This window comes from Garra rufa, chromosome 6 (assembly GCF_049309525.1).
Source record: "Garra rufa chromosome 6, GarRuf1.0, whole genome shotgun sequence".
Classification (NCBI taxonomy): Eukaryota; Metazoa; Chordata; class Actinopteri; order Cypriniformes; family Cyprinidae; genus Garra; species Garra rufa.
The window spans coordinates 31073572-31091841 of NC_133366.1; the positions used below are offsets into that span (position 1 = coordinate 31073572).

At 41.7% G+C, this 18270-nt stretch overlaps 1 protein-coding gene across 2 annotated transcripts in view; it reads right to left on the minus strand.

The window, feature by feature from the left end:
* pspc1 (paraspeckle component 1) overlaps nucleotides 1–18270 on the minus strand; it is a 78677-nt gene that overhangs the window by 41178 nt on the left and 19229 nt on the right. The gene's annotated exons all lie outside the window — the stretch shown is intronic.

The following is an 18270-nucleotide window of genomic DNA, read 5'->3' on the forward strand; positions in this document are numbered from 1 at the left end:
GGATGCTTAAATGCTGCAAAAAACATTTACAAAAACAGGTGAGCTCACTTATGTCTTTGTGGCCTTCTTGTCAAGAATCTAATAACAAAAAAAAAAAAAAAAAAAAAAGTATAAACTTGCACAAATATGATCCCACCCAAAGCGCTCACACATAAAGCTGCCTCTTAAACAGCTTGTTACATCTTAAGTAAACGCAAATATGTTGATCTGTGTCATTTATGCTGAGATCATTTTTGACTGACAGGCATAATAAAAAAAATTAAAACCATAACACAAAGGTAGTATATACACAGTATTGCCAAAAGTATTGGGACACCCCCTTCTAATGAACACATTTAACTACTTTAGTAATTTCCATGAGTACAAATCTTAATGTTTAAGCATAAAATGATATTCTAGGAAATTGTGTACTTCTAGTTTTATAGCAACAGTTTGGACACAACCCTTTTCTATTCTAACATGACAATGCATCTGTGTATAAAGCAAAGTTCAAATAGAAATTATTGATTCTGTCAGTGTGGAAGAACTTGACTGGTCTGCATAAAGCCAAGTCCTAATCCCAGCTGAACACCTCTGGCGAGACTTTAAATGCAGACCTTGAGCCAAAAACTCATCACCAAACACCAATGACTTGTACATATCGGTACAGTCATATAAGACAAAACTAAGAGATGAAAAACTGAGAGATGGAAATAAAAATTTTAAATACATGAATTATGCTTCCATCTTTGTTGCCACAGTTTTGGAAGTGCCTTTTTCTGTTCTGAAGAAGGGGTGTCCCAGTACTTTTGTCCATAGTGTAAGGGAGTGTCCCACATTTTTTTTTTGTCCATAGTGTATGTACAAGTCATTGGTGTTTGTCGATGAGATTTTGGCTCAAAGTCTGCATTTAAAGTCACACCAGAGGAGTTCAGCTGGGATTAAGACTTGGCTTCATGCAGACCAGTCAGTTCTTCCACACACACACACACACACACACACACACACACACACACACACACACACACACACACACATATATATATATATATATATATATATATATTTTAAGGGTGGGACAAAAGAAATCAATTCACCTAACTATCATGATTCTCTTTGAAACTAGGGCTGGTCAATAAATCGAAATGAAATCGAAATCGTGATTAATCGGAAGCTCTGATTGTCATGCGTATCTTTTAGTGAAGCACGCTGATCTGTGATCTCCATTTCTATGTGATCTGTGATCTAGGGCTGGGCGATATGGCTGAAAACTGTATCACGATATCAGTGTTTCATATCGGTCGATATCGATAATTATTGATATTTTTATGACCCATTTAAAAAAAGGACCAGGAGAAAAATATATTACATTTAAACATTTTTATTTTAAACTTAACCTTCCTCTGATCAAACCCCATTCATTTTCGATGAAGTGAATGGTCAACCTAATGTATGGCTCAGAAGTACGGCTTGACCACAGGTCAGAGGTTGTTGCAAAGTACTTGGCTGATAATATTTCTTGCTGCACAGATTGCTGGTTGCCAGTAGCCAACGTAACTTCTTTCCCGGTACTTTAGCCTACTTTGTGTAATAACGAAAACATATATTTCAGTGAAAAAATAAGTCCAAAACGTTCAACATTTTGAACATTTTGAATTTTGGGCCCTACAATCTTTTGCTTTTTTTTTCAGAAATTCTTGTTTGAATTTTTCTCATAATCAAATGAAAGCAAAAACAAGTATTTATTTTTAATCAAATGAAAAATAAACCCTTAAAAATAAAAATAAACAGAGCTTTATTGTTAAAATTAATACTGTTAAAATTAATACATAGATTTTTTTTTAAATCATATATATTGTTTTATGTAAATTATTTAAATGTGAATATATAATACCTACATTATACTGGAATACAAAACTAATATTGTTTTGTTACATGTCAAACCGTACTTTTATTTTGACAGGTTGCCGTGAAGTTTGAGTGTGATGAATGATGCTAGTTTCACTAATGAAACGGTAAAATTGACAAAAAGTGACACTCACAGCACCTTTGGAGATGTTTGTCATTATTGGAGTTTGTCTGTTCATGTGAGATGCAAAGGCCATAAATTAGCGGGAGCGTCACGTGTGCAGTATGCGTGTAGTGAAAAAAACGCGTCTCCTCCATTCACACATATAGAGGCAAACGGAACATGCAGGATTCATATTGAAACGGTCTTTTTGCATTTCAGTTTTCACAGACACTAGTCCATATCGCGATTTGAATTAATTAACAGACCAATTTTTGATTTATTGATCCAAAAATCGACGAATTCCGCGGCATTCCGCCCTATAGTAAAGTCAGTTTTTATGAATGGTGTAGTGAATTTTACAGGAGACTCATCTCATTTTAACTTGGTCCACCTAGGGGCGCCAATTATGAAGTGAGTTCTGCTTTCGCCCACTAGAAAAGCGAAATAGTGTAGTGATGGGTACTCGCGTCACAGATGACGTAATGATTCTTGGATCACATGTCACTTAATGTGTGGTAATGAGTACATCACATAAGAAAGATTGGTGGGATATCTAGCTTGTAGAACCTCTCACTGTATTATCAACACAAGGAAGACACAAGTGTAATAAAATAAATTTATTAACAAATGATAGACAAGAGTAATCAACTATTAAATGAATACAATAAATGCAAAAGGAATAAAGTGCATAAGATGCATAAAATGTGATTCAGTTGGGTGTTACTATGTCATAGCTATGTTATCTTATGGAAAGATAAACTGTTGCTACTCTGAAACAAATAAGGTGAAGAACCTTATTTTGCATCAAACAAATAAATGAGCTATTATTTGTTATCAACTGCAATCAGCTATACAATATCTAATGTAAATTAGAAAAATCATATACTGATAGTACACAACAATGCCAAGGTCTCTGGAAGAGGATTGGAAGTGATATTTACGTTCTCTGTGGTTGATTGAGCAGTCCGGTAGCGGTGAATTCTTCCACTGGTTGTGCTGGGAGCAGTCAGTGGGAAAAGGAGCAGGAATCCGTTTCGACAGCCTTGAGCATGAAGCGCTGGAGGATGCTGTTCTCCTGGAGCACCAAAGGGTCCTAAGATCTGGAACACGCAGATGTGGCCCTGGTGTAGGTGCTGAAGGCCCTTAGCTTGGAACACGCAAGCAAAGGTACCTGAAGTGAAGGTTTGCTTGCTGGAGCTCAACCTTGTTGCAAATGTCTGTTGGTCTTCTGCCTCTCTGGGCTAGAGACTCAGAACTTGTTCAATCCGCTTTGTCTCTCTCGGATGGAGACTTAGGACGTGCTGCATCTGTTGTTGCCTCGCTGGACGAAGACTCTGAACGTGGAAAATATCTCTTTCTTCACAGACAGAACGTGGTCGTATCTGCTGCTGCCTCAAAGCTGGAGACTTGAAGCGTGGAGCGTCTGTTTCTGTCTCTCTGGACAGTAGGCTCAGAATGGTTGTGTCTGTTAGTGTCTCTCTCTTGTGGAGCTGGAGAATGAATGAAGGTATCTGTAGCTGCCTTCCCAGTAACGGGCTGCAGACTCAGAAAGAAGTTCGATCTGTTACTGTCCCCTAGACGTGCCGGAGACTCAGAATGGAGGTGTAGCTGTTATTGTCTCACCCTTGCAGGTCAGACTCAGTACTTTGTTGGTGCTCTGTTAGTGTCTCACCCTGCCGGGCCTCAGACTCAGAACTTTGTTGCTCTGTTAGTGTCCCTTCCCCTACGGGACTCAGACTCAGAACTAGTGTAACTGTTATGTCTTTCCCCGACGGGACTCAGACTCAGTACAAGGAGTGTCTTTTGGAGAGGTACCTATTATAACTTTCCGATGAGGAGGAGATTGCAATTTGGTGCTTCTCCATTTCCATGCTGTGATTGGTTGGTTCCATCAGAGCGGGGGACATGGGGTAGCCCACCCTTCTTTCCTCTTGTGGAAGTCATTTGCATAGTCCAAACACAAAGTTAAAAAAAGGTGCAATAATGTTTTACTGGTGCGTTTCTCATTTTCAAAAACACAATCAGAAAACATTTGGTCATGTAATGAACACATTAAGTCCAAACATGATGGGAAAAGATTGAACTGTCATGCATGCATTCATTTGTCCATTAACAGCTGAGTTTGTGTAAGATGTTGCACTACACATCGCTGTCAGTGAGAATACTTATTTCTCTGAATAAGTATAAGATGTGTGTGTTATGGTTCGCATCAGTTCAAGGTTTGAAAACATAGTTATGAATGGATTTGGATGGATCTTTGTGATCTCTCTTTGTTTCCCCCACTGCGTGCTGCGTCTGGAGATCCTAAGGAATTTTTATGGCCACCACAGGCCAAACCTTAGGAAACAGTATCAAGGTGGGTGAAGGGCAGAAACTGCGTCTTGACCAATAGGAAGTTCTGTTCTTCCTGGGTTTTTGTCCCAAAGGTCTCTTCTTGCCCTCTAAGAGGTGTCTGGCAGTTGTCCTGGCATCCTTATCTGATGGCGTTGGACAGTTTGCTTATGTTAGTCCACCAAGATCCAATCAAAATGTAGCAAACCTTTGTCCACTATTGTGGCCAGGGAGGGGCCCTTGCCATAAACTGGGCCCTGGAATGCGTGGTCCACTACATCCCCCCCTGATCGGCTTGATCGAGGACCTGAAGTCGTTGATCTGGGCGATGCACTAAAAGGAACAGCAGGAACAAAACACACACACCTCACCTCCTCCATCTGACCATTGGCATTCAAGTACAATTTGGCTCAATATGTTCTATATAGAGCTAAATTAACTAAATAAGTGGGTCATGAGAATCATTTCTAAACAGGTTAGAAGTATTCTGGAGAAGGTTCTTATAGGTGTAAGGAAAAATTGTCCTAAAGATAATTAAAAGGCTATGTTTAAAATCTCTAAAGAAGTATCAAGGTAAGAGTAAACATCAAAACTGTTTGGGCAGATTTAGCAGGAAACCAATTCCTTAAATGTCTGGATTGACATAATTTGGTATGGCACTCTTGAAGCTGTAAGCTACGTGCACCTGCAATGTTTACATAGTTCCTTGCAATGCCTGAATAGAGAATCCTCAACTTGTTCGCTTGGTACCACAAATGACAAGATTGTTTATATTGTCTAATTATTGGGAGCAAAGCTCACTCAAATCATAAGTATATATTGCATTAATATACAGACCAATTAATGAGAGTGGTCATGTTGTATGACATTCATTACCCTGGCTACCCGGTGAATGGTGCGACTCAAGGGGCTGTATATTGACCAGCAGTGTAGGTTGTAAATTTGAGTGTCCTGTCTAAAATCTGCAGCTGCCTCTAGAGGGCTGCCTCACAGGTCCAATCGAACTATACCTCTCTTTGGAAGGATGCCTTATAAGGGAGATTGGTTAGAACTGACAACAACAAATTAGAACAACACTGACTGTGATCTGCAATGTTTTACTTTACATGTGGGAAGTAAACTAGTTGATCAGTAGTCTCATAGGGGCTTGACCCCCCTTTACCTGACATCCAAAGGGATTGTCATGGGCATACAAAATTATAACCTTGTAGGTTATAGACACTGACTGAAAAGTCTAAACTAGAAACAAACTGAAGTGGAAAGTAAAGAACCCTTCTTTGGTTGAAGGTGATGTCTTGTGTGATACAAGGACTGGGTGTCTGCTGACACGGATAGACCTTGTTCAACTATGGGGTACCCCCCTTTCCCCATGTCTCTTGTCCACACTCTGATGTTAGGTGGAGGGGGAGGGGCCCCAACCTGGTTATGCTGAGAAGACCAGGTGTCTGTCAGTGGAGGTATTCTCCTCTGACTCGAGGTCTTTGAGGGCTTTACGAAGTAGGTGCTGGATCTCTGCTAAGTTCTCAGCATCCTTACTATCAGTTCCTCTAGATTTCCTACTTCTGTAATTACTACAATGTTTGTGGCCATTCTCATAGCCATCTCTACCCTTCTTCTGTCTTTGCTCTCTGTCCTCCCACTGCCTGCTCTCCTTTCTGGGGGCATGTCTGTGACTGTTATGTCCCCTGTAACCTGAGAACCTAGGGCTCTGGCTGTTCTGCTGGAGATTGCTGAAATGGACAAACCTGTTCCTGGGAAGTTCTGACACTTCCATTTGCAGGGGAGCCTTACAGTCATTTCCTGGTTCGAGCACAGATGTATCTGGCTCTCTGTCTTTCCTGTTTGAGCCTATCCTCTCACTGTCCCATGCTCGCACTGCAAGCTGTCTCAGTTCTCCTGCAGACATACGGTCAACATCTACCAGGAGTATGAGTGGTTTTCTAACAGTTGGGTATAGATTACTCACAAACAAACTCTTAAACATGACATCCTCCTCTGCCCTGGGGTCATCTCTACCAGCAAAATACATTTTCCTCAAGCGCTCATAGTACTCTCTGGGAGATTCATGGCGGCCTTGCTTGATTCGGAAAGCTGAGAAACGAGAGGCAGATGGGTTCTGATACAGAGTATACTCTGACAGAAGGGCTTTACACAATTCGTCATAATTGTTAGCGATAGCTGGGCTCTGTCTATCTATGAAACCATGGACGGTTCGTGTGGTGGTCTTTCTCAGAAGAAAGACTTTGTCAGCCATACTTGCCTCAGGGAAGTAAGTCAACGCTGCATTAACATCCTTTAAATACAACTCTATGTTGTTATCAGAAGTCTCAGGGTTAAACACATCTATGTCACGTGCTAATTCTCTAAGAATATGCAGGCGGCTGTCTCTAGATGGCTGTGTGCTAGGAGACTCAGGTAAGGAATAGCTAGCTTTTCTACCTAGGGTGGAGTTAGAAGCTGCATTATAGGAGTGAGTGAAATCAGCACTCATGGTGAGGCTGTTAGGGGCTGTAAAATTACCATTTTCCTGGTAAGACTGTCCCTGTGAAAGATTCACCAGGGGTTCCCTCACAGCTGAACTGGTGGAGTGGGTATGCACCTTCTGTGGTTCAAGTTGCTTGTGGGGGAGGTGCCTGCGTTTTTCTAATTCACTCATCCTTGTTCCTATTACTTCACATCTCTGTTCTGCAATGCCATCTTTATTTGCTAACACAGATGTTCTAGCTGAAGCTTCAGCTCGTACTCTACTCAACTGTTCCCTATGCTGGACTTGAGTAACGTTCGAGTTAGAAGTTTGTTGCGTGAGCAGATCACAATTCTTGCGTCTAATTTCTTGTTGCCTTTTCAGCTCAGAAATTTCAAGCAATGCTGACCTTAACTCAGCTTTGGTCTCACTCAGATTAGTACTTACTGCACTTAATGTCTCTGTCTGTACTGACATGTCTTTATGGGAATGGGTCAACTCTGTTTGCAGAGTGGCCATGTCAGTTTTCAGCTTTTTCAGCTCTACTTCCTGACTATCAGTAAAAGACTGTAAGAACTTAGTATCTGAAGACAATCTGCATACTTTAGCTCTTAACTTCAAATTGTCCTTACGCAACTCAGCCAACTCGTTTTTGAGTTCCTGAAACTTTAAATCCCTATCTTTATCCTGGTCATGGGCAAAGGTTAATTTGTCTATGGCCTGGTTTGGTTGGATAGGCCAGTTTAGTGCTAGGCTGGATAGAAGCTTTAATAGTGAAGCGCCCTTTAAGGCCTGGTTCACTGCTTCAGTGGTCAAGTCAGCCATATTTATTTAGTATATAAATACTTGTGTGTATGTATATAATAAATAAATACACCACCTGTATTAGTTAGCTCTTAAAGTTCACCACAAGTGTGAGTAGCTCTGAGCTATTAGGACAACGAATGTCACAAACAGACAAGGGGTGCGAATTCTAGCATGCGTCTATAAATTGTCAGAGGGCGTTACCCTTACCTGACAGGATCACATAAAAAAAAAATTCTAGAAACTATAATAGACTTACAAGGTGGAAACTCTATGCTATATTTCTAGTAGCAATTAGTTATAATCAACAATTACAACTGGGCTAACAACAATTTGGGAAAAATATCTGCAAGTTCTATGCAGCAATAAAAATCACAATTCTATACACTTTGCAACCGATCCTATTCATAAATAGTACCAAAGTTGAGCAGGGAAACTATCAATCAGGCTTAGAGGAAAACACTCTTGCTATGCAATTGGTTTTTGACTCAGTGAAAGACTTAGTTGCCTGCTAAAGTTACTTCTATTGTTATCTTTAGTGTATTGACTTGAGTTGATAAAACAGGAGGCTCATTTCATTCTAAGCTAGCCCACCCAGGGACGCCAATATTTGTAGTGAATTTTACAGGAGACTCATCTCATTTTAACTTGGTCCACCTAGGGGCGCCAATTATGAAGTGAGTTCTGCTTTCGCCCACTAGAAAAGCGAAATAGTGTAGTGATGGGTACTCGCGTCACAGATGACGTAATGATTCTTGGATCACATGTCACTTAATGTGTGGTAATGAGTACATCACATAAGAAAGATTGGTGGGATATCTAGCTTGTAGAACCTCTCACTGTATTATCAACACAAGGAAGACACAAGTGTAATAAAATAAATTTATTAACAAATGATAGACAAGAGTAATCAACTATTAAATGAATACAATAAATGCAAAAGGAATAAAGTGCATAAGATGCATAAAATGTGATTCAGTTGGGTGTTACTATGTCATAGCTATGTTATCTTATGGAAAGATAAACTGTTGCTACTCTGAAACAAATAAGGTGAAGAACCTTATTTTGCATCAAACAAATAAATGAGCTATTATTTGTTATCAACTGCAATCAGCTATACAATATCTAATGTAAATTAGAAAAATCATATACTGATAGTACACAACAATGCCAAGGTCTCTGGAAGAGGATTGGAAGTGATATTTACGTTCTCTGTGGTTGATTGAGCAGTCCGGTAGCGGTGAATTCTTCCACTGGTTGTGCTGGGAGCAGTCAGTGGGAAAAGGAGCAGGAATCCGTTTCGACAGCCTTGAGCATGAAGCGCTGGAGGATGCTGTTCTCCTGGAGCACCAAAGGGTCCTAAGATCTGGAACACGCAGATGTGGCCCTGGTGTAGGTGCTGAAGGCCCTTAGCTTGGAACACGCAAGCAAAGGTACCTGAAGTGAAGGTTTGCTTGCTGGAGCTCAACCTTGTTGCAAATGTCTGTTGGTCTTCTGCCTCTCTGGGCTAGAGACTCAGAACTTGTTCAATCCGCTTTGTCTCTCTCGGATGGAGACTTAGGACGTGCTGCATCTGTTGTTGCCTCGCTGGACGAAGACTCTGAACGTGGAAAATATCTCTTTCTTCACAGACAGAACGTGGTCGTATCTGCTGCTGCCTCAAAGCTGGAGACTTGAAGCGTGGAGCGTCTGTTTCTGTCTCTCTGGACAGTAGGCTCAGAATGGTTGTGTCTGTTAGTGTCTCTCTCTTGTGGAGCTGGAGAATGAATGAAGGTATCTGTAGCTGCCTTCCCAGTAACGGGCTGCAGACTCAGAAAGAAGTTCGATCTGTTACTGTCCCCTAGACGTGCCGGAGACTCAGAATGGAGGTGTAGCTGTTATTGTCTCACCCTTGCAGGTCAGACTCAGTACTTTGTTGGTGCTCTGTTAGTGTCTCACCCTGCCGGGCCTCAGACTCAGAACTTTGTTGCTCTGTTAGTGTCCCTTCCCCTACGGGACTCAGACTCAGAACTAGTGTAACTGTTATGTCTTTCCCCGACGGGACTCAGACTCAGTACAAGGAGTGTCTTTTGGAGAGGTACCTATTATAACTTTCCGATGAGGAGGAGATTGCAATTTGGTGCTTCTCCATTTCCATGCTGTGATTGGTTGGTTCCATCAGAGCGGGGGACATGGGGTAGCCCACCCTTCTTTCCTCTTGTGGAAGTCATTTGCATAGTCCAAACACAAAGTTAAAAAAAGGTGCAATAATGTTTTACTGGTGCGTTTCTCATTTTCAAAAACACAATCAGAAAACATTTGGTCATGTAATGAACACATTAAGTCCAAACATGATGGGAAAAGATTGAACTGTCATGCATGCATTCATTTGTCCATTAACAGCTGAGTTTGTGTAAGATGTTGCACTACACATCGCTGTCAGTGAGAATACTTATTTCTCTGAATAAGTATAAGATGTGTGTGTTATGGTTCGCATCAGTTCAAGGTTTGAAAACATAGTTATGAATGGATTTGGATGGATCTTTGTGATCTCTCTTTGTTTCCCCCACTGCGTGCTGCGTCTGGAGATCCTAAGGAATTTTTATGGCCACCACAGGCCAAACCTTAGGAAACAGTATCAAGGTGGGTGAAGGGCAGAAACTGCGTCTTGACCAATAGGAAGTTCTGTTCTTCCTGGGTTTTTGTCCCAAAGGTCTCTTCTTGCCCTCTAAGAGGTGTCTGGCAGTTGTCCTGGCATCCTTATCTGATGGCGTTGGACAGTTTGCTTATGTTAGTCCACCAAGATCCAATCAAAATGTAGCAAACCTTTGTCCACTATTGTGGCCAGGGAGGGGCCCTTGCCATAAACTGGGCCCTGGAATGCGTGGTCCACTACAATGGAGTCCGCGATCCAGTCCGTGTTTTTACGGAGGAGACATTGTAAAGTCGCGACCATGAAGAGACAGAAATGACATGCCGTCGTGTAAATAAGATAAATAACATAAGGCTATTTAGTTTGTTTAATACAACAACAAGGACCTGTTCTGTAGGAAAGATAACCTTAACTTCTATTGTGAACTGGCGCTATATATAAAATAAAATTAACTGGACGTTAAAGCGGGGCTGGGCGGGCCGACAAAGAATACAAAATATCGAACGCTTTATCGAACACATTTTTTATTGATATCGATCACGTGTCTATCGCGATACATATCGTTATCGTTTTATCGCCCAGCCCTACTGTGATCAGCAGTAAATCTTCATCTGAAGGCCAGAGGGCACTCTGTCTCTCGGAAACGTCAAAAACACCTGAAGGAGAAACCTAGAGAATACCTACAGCAGCAGCTGAATTAACAGAAGATAACTGCTTTCATTCATTCAACATGATTAATAAACACACTACTATGACAATATATGGTTTACTGAAGTTCGTATTATTGTAATTTTCATTATAATAATGTATACTTATAATGCAATGCGTTAATCACTGCTTAAAATATTATGAACTATGTTCTGTGCGTTATTATGTATAAGATGCCACATCATTTCATAGAAGGATTCATTTCAAACACTTGGCTGACATTATGAAGTAAGTTTGGAGTAAAAATATTATTAAATGTGGTATTTTCACATGCTTTGAGATGTAGCACCATTTTTTACACAGCACCGTAGTTTACTGAGAAGCTACGCAAACAGCTGCCATTATCGCAAACGATTTCTTTTCAATTGCATAATCGTTCGATTAAATCGATTTCGATTATGAACGCGATTAGGTGTAGCTTCTAAGTGAACTATGGCTCTGTGTACTATATGCTGCACCATCTCAAAACAGGTGCTGGAGATTTACGGCTAATCAAAGAACTGGCTTTATTGACAAAATGCGCATGACAATCGCCTTCGATTAATTGAGCAGCCCTATTTGAAACTATTTAAAAATTGATTGGTTTACCTCAGAATCGATTTATATTTGATTATTTTACTTTTCCTAAGAGGTGGGGAAAAGTTACTGCTTTTAGTCAAAGTCGAAGTCAAAGTCAACTTTATTGTCAATTCTGCTATATGTACTGGACATACAGAGAGTTGAAATTGCGTTACTCTCAGACCCTAGGTGCATACACGTAACATTAAATACAAAAGGTAGGAATTTAAAAATACAAATAAATACAATTATACAGATAACATATAAAAAACAAAAACAATATACAAGTAAGGGCACATGTCACAGTGCAAACAGTGCAAACCAGACAGAGTAGTGCAAATGCAAAAAAGAATAAGGTGCAAAAAGGAGCTTATACGTGTAATAAAGTGACAGTTATAGCAGACAAGTCTTTAGAGGTAGTCTGTGTGTAGTAAGAGGTAGTTAGAGCACCAAACTACACAAGTGACTAGTGCAGGTCAGTGGGTGAGTGTGTTTGAGTATGTGTGAGTGTGTGTGTGTGTGTGTGTCACAGTTCAGGAAGTTTGTGGGGCAGAAGGGAGTGGGGGCAGAGCCGGTAAAGAGTTAAGCTTCCTGACAGCCTGATGGATGAAGCTGTCCTTCAGTCTGCTGGTCCTGGCCTGGAGACTCCGCAGTCTCCTCCCTGATGGTAGCAGGCTGAAGAAGTTTTGCATAGGGAGGGATGGATCTGCTGCTATGCAGAGGGGTTTTTTGGTGAGACGGGTGCTATAGATGTCCTGGAGAGAGGGGAGAGGAACACCAATGATCCTCTCAGCTGCTCTGACTATGCGTTGGAGGGTTTTTTGGCAGGATGCATTGCAGGCTCCAAACCACACAGTGATGCAGCTCGACAGGATGCTCTCGATGGTTCCTCGGTACAATGTGTACATGATGGGGGCCGGTGCTTTTGCTCTTCTCAGTTTGCGGAGGAAGTAGAGACGCTGCTGTGATTTCTTAGCCAGTGCAGAGGTGTTGTTTGTCCAGGAGAGATCCTCAGTGATGTGCACCCCCAGGAACTTGGTGCTTCTCACTCTCTCCACAGACGCACCGTTGATGGTCAGAGGAGCATGCTGAGTGTTCGCTCTCCTGAAGTCAACAACAATCTCCTTCGTTTTCTCCACATTCAGAGAGAGGTTGTTGTCTCTGCACCATGCGGCCAGGCGGCTCACCTCACTTCTGTAGTTCGTCTCATCCCTGTTGCTAATGAGACCCACTACAGTCGTGTCGTCCGCAAACTTAATGAACAGGTTGGAGCTGTGTGACGGAGTGCAGTCGTGGGTCAGCAGAGTGAAGAGGAGGGGGCTCAGCACACATCCCTGAGGTGCCCCCGTGTTAAGAATGATGGTGCTGGATGTGTTACTACCGACCCGTACTGCTTGTGGTCTTCCTGTGAGGAAATCCAACAGCCAGTTACACAGTGAGGTGTTGAGCCCCAGCTGGACCAGTTTTTGAGAGAGCTGTTGTGGTATAATAATGTTAAATGCTGAACTGAAGTCAATGAACAGCATTCGGACACATGAGTCTTTTTTGTCCAGATGTGAGAGTTCTGAGTGGAGTGCAGTGGAGATGGCGTCATCGGTCAAGCGGTTGGGCCGATACGCAAACTGGAAGGGGTCCAGGGAGGAGGGAAGGACAGTTTTAATGTGCTGCATGACTAGCCATTCAAAGCACTTCATGAGGATGGGAGTAAGTGCAACTGGACGGTAGTTATTAAAGCAGGAGGGAGGTGACTTTTTTGGCACCGAAATGATCGTGGTTGCTTTGAAACAGGTGGGGACGACAGCCTGGGAAAGTGAGATGTTAAAGATGTCTGTTAAGACATCAGTGAGTTCCACTGCACAGTCTTGAAGTACGCAACCAGGAATGTTGTCAGGACCCGGAGCTTTGCGTACGTTGATCCTGCTGAGGGATCTCCTCACACTGTCCGGGGACAGAGTCATCACCTGGTCACCAGGAGGAGGTGGGGTCTTTTGTGCAGTGGTGCTGTTTTGCACTTCAAAGCGAGCGAAGGTGTTCAGCTCGTCCGGCAGGGAGATGGAGCTGTCACAAGTCTGTGGTGGGGGCTTGTAATCTGTGATGATCTGTATGTCCCGCCACAGGCTCCGTGTGTCTCTGCTGTCATTGAAGCGACGAGATATTCCTCTGGAGTACTGTCTCTTAGCCTCTCTGATGCCACGGGACAGTTTGCCCCTAGCTGTCTTCAGGCTCGCCTCGTCTCCAGCTCTGAAGGCAGCCTGTAGACCTCCCCTGTCATCCATGGCTTTTGGTTGGCACGGACAGTGATGGTTTTGGTGACTGTTACATCCTCAGTGCATTTGTTGATGTAGGCTGTAACAGTCTCTGTGTACTCCTGGAGGTCAGTGGTGTTATTGTAAGTGGCAGCCTGCTTAAACATATTCCAGTCTGTGGTGTCAAAGCAGTCCTGTAAAGCCTCTGAAGACCCCTCTGGCCACACTTGTATCTGCTTACAAACCGGTTAGGTGACTTTAATGAGCGGTCTTGTAAGAGGGCATTAGCATAACAGTGATATGGTCAGAGGCGCTGAGGTGGGGGAGGGGGGAAGCTTTGTAAGCTCCTCTCTGGGTGGTGTAAACATAGTCCAGCGTGTTATTTCCCCGTGTTGGAAAGTCAATGTGTTGCTGAATTTTGGGAAACACACTTCAGTCTGCATGATTGAAATCCCCAGCCACGATGAGAAAAGCATCAGGGTGGGCTGTCTGCTGCTCACTTATGTGCTGGTACAGTTCATTCAATGCTTCACTCCTGTTGTTGCCATTGGAGGTGGGAGGGATGTACACAGCAAACAGCAGTATAGCTGTATATTCCCTCGGTAGATAGAACGGCCGGCACTTAATGACCATAAACTCCAACACTGGTGAGCAGTATTTGCAGACTGCAACAGCATCGCGGCACCAGGCTTCATTGATGTAAACACAAAGTCCACCAGCGCGGGTCTTACCTCCTGCGACAACAGCCCTGTCGGCACGATAGCATGTCAGCTGGTCGAGCTGAATGGCGCGGTCCGGGACACTGTCGCTGAGCCATGTTTCCGTGAACACAAAAACACAACAGTCCTTTACATTCCTCTGAGATAAACGTAGTAGTCGGATGTAGTCCAATTTGTTATCCAATGAGCGTACGTTTGCCAGAACGATGGAGGGGATAGCGGGTTTGTGTGGGCTAGCCGCTAGCCTAGGTCGGATGCCTCCGCGCTTACCCCTCTTCTGCTTCCTCTCACGCCGCTTGAGGCGCCTCCAAAGTGGGCGAGGTGCAGGAGTGGGGGTCCGTGATTGAGTAGGCCTCCGGAGCAGACCCAGATCATTCAGCTCTTCAGCGTCCACTGAGTTTAACTTAAGAAGTTTGTTTCTGCCAAGGTTGAGCAAAAAAGTTTGGCTATATACGCGCTTAAAGACAGATAAACGTGACGAAGACGTACAAAAACACTGCGACTTACAGGACGAAAAACACGAAAACACCGTTTTGTCGGGAGAGAGAGAAGCCGCTGCGTGTGCATGCGCCGCCATCTTGATCTATTTTTTACTCCACCAGAGGGCGAAATGTATAAATGTGTTGCACTTTAAGCAGCACCGTGCAGGCGAACGGCATCAAAGTACTGCAAGAGCGATTTGAAAGCATGCAGAGCCATCTGCTCTCTCGGGGCTCCAGATATTTTGCGAACATTTTTTCTGTTGGTGGGACAAATTTTTGTGAGCGGTCGCACTGGCACGACCACTGCATTGTTTAACTCATGAGCGCTGCCATTTCTGTTGCATATGAGAAATATTTAATGACAAACGAAAGCGAAACTAAACCGTGTTACGTTTTAGCTGTACAGTGCATACCGTTTATCAACTTGGACCGCAAAGCAAACAAACTTGTCCGAGGTCAAAACAGCTTTACTCGAGAGCCAAGTAGATTTTGCGACACTGTTACTGCACAGTGCTGCGAGATCCAGTAAGTAGTGTTTAAATTCACTGCACAATGAAAACAGTTGCTGCAAGATCTAGTGAGAATCATTCAAATTCTGCCCAGAATTTTCTGTTATAAATGGTGCTGACTTGCATTAGAGAACCAGAAGTATCAATGCTAACTATAACCATGGTGTTGTGGTAGAAATAATAATACATTATTCATTTGAGGTAGGGCTGGGCGATAAATCGATTAACTCGAATGTGTCGTTTACATCGATTTGTTTGAATGAAAATCGGTTTTCTTTTTAATATCCGCCGACGCTCCTCTCTGGGCTCCAGCAGTTCCCAATGGGCTCAGCCATTCCCCCGCGCATTTACCATATTAGAAATACGCTTATTTATATATATATATATATTCAGAAAGGCACAGAAAACAAATAATGTGAGCCACTAAAGGGATATGATTAGCTAGTTAGCAAGTTAGTCGGACTCGATCAGCATACAAAGGTTTTTACGTGTTTTTGCAACGTAATGTATCACGGACATATCTCATGAATCCTTTCATGAACAAAGTGTAGAGTAGGGCTGCACGATATTGGGAAAATATGCGATATGCGATATTGGTGTTCAATATTGCGATAACGATATTTCTTGCGATATTACATTTCCCTAGAGAAATGCTTTAATAATTATTATTGTTATTATTATTACTATCTATTTTTTTTTTTTTTTTAATAATTTATATATGTAATGATCATGCTAAAATAAACAGGTAATATATATTCTTCTGTCATCTGAATTAAATCTAATTCAGGCTTAAAAAAAAAAAAAACTATATCAAGGAAATTGCAAAAATTTTGACTTTAAATCACTATGAATTACTTAAAATCTCGGCAGATATTCTGATTTCTGGTTTGCTGTTACCATAGACCTGCAAACACAAAATGAATTGCTTTCAAACATTGTAACCATACACTCAAGAGCATCTTTTAAACTAAATATTTCCTTGCCTTGCCTGTTGTTTTTTTTTTTTTTTTTTTTTAATAAAACAAATATTATTAAACAAAAAGTTTACTATTAAACTTCAAAAAGTTAGGAGCATCAAAAAAAAAAAATAAAAAAATAAAAAAAATAGGAGCACCCAATTTCTTTTCAGTAATGCACTGATCTTGATTCTTCATGGCCAATTCCAATTGCCAGGCAAATCAAATGGGCTGTTTCTGAAAGCCTCAAAATCAATAATAAAAAAAAAATACAGTACAAATAACAAAAACAGACAACAAATGCAGCCATATTCAAAGTAGACTACTCTTTCAATATTCAAAGTGGAAATAGAGACCGAATTTTTTCAAGTATGATACAGAGTTATAGACAACTACACAACTTATTAGGCAGCCCACATTCTAATAACAGCCTAGATATTTTATTTAGCCTAATTTGCGTGCATTGGGGAGTCGCTCTCTAAACGTGGGGTATTAAAATTTCTTTTGAATGTGCGTGCGCGTTTTACTTTTGGTTTCGTTTTAAGGATCGCGCGAAACTCTCAGCGGTGCATTCTGCAATACAAGAGATTACTTTAACAAACCATTTGAAAGTCGGAGGACACCAACAGGATTTTGAAAAGCGTGTCCCCAGTAGAAAATACTCCCCTTCATGAGTGGAACTCGTCGCTGAGTTATCATCTGATGTGAATGTATGCCGCGTTGTACAGAACCTTTTTACTGTCCACAATCAAAAATCGTCAAACCACACACCCCTAATTGCAATGCAGTTTGTGCAAATCCGGAACAGAGGTTTCAGAAAAAAAACGGCCGGTTCCTAGTTCAGCGGTGCGCATTGTCAGTGACAGAAAGACGGCTAATATCTCAAATCTTCATTAAAGGTAACAATAAAGATTAAGTTTAAATGGTTATGTAATGTTGGAGAGAACAGCGAACGCATCAGCTCACAGCAGTCTGTGCAGTAGTTAGGTTAACAAAAGTTTTGTAAAGAAATGAAACTAGGTCGCACCACAACAATTTCTCGCTCAAATGCTCCCAAATATAATTTGAGGTTGCGCAGATTAAATTTTGGGAGCATAAACGGTCGCAATTTTGATCCCCGTATATTTCAGACGTACAGTTCTTGTTAGGCACACGTTCAGCGCTGCTGTCATTTTCTCCCTTCATACTCCTGCCGTATTTATTTTTCATTCTCTGCTCTGAGCCACCAGGTTCCTTTTGGCCCGGTCTAGCCAATAGCATTATAGAACCTACTAGGGAGGCGGGTATAAAGAGAGTAAGCCCCCATCTGTTTGGTCAAATGAGGACAACCTATGCATACAACGCACAAATTTTTGGCACATAAATTAAATGTCAATTATCGCAACTCTCTGCGATATTGATATCGCGTATACTAATATCGCGATAACGATAATTCTTCGATATATCGTGCAGCCCTAGTGTAGAGAGAGTGTAAATAAGAGATTGATTCTACAGTATAGCAAACATCGTTGATTATAATAGAGCTTTGTGATATTGCAAACCAAGATGAGTGACAGCTTTTAATCATTTTTAAGGGAGTTTGTAAATGAGATATTGATTTAATACAACAGTTAAACAAACAAGAAGTTATTATTAAGTGACTTACATTGTCTGACTATAACACTATTGCCTGATTTTGCTCTATTTTGTCGTCAAAAGTAGTCTGAAATGAGTCACATCTGAGCCGCTGCACATCTCCATTCAAACACAGCGGTGTTTGGTTTATGAATGAACGTGCGTTTTTAAACGAATCTAGTGAAATGATTCAATTTCCCCATTCATAAAGACAGTCACTTGCTCTATTCTGAATGAACCAGCGGTTTGAATGAATC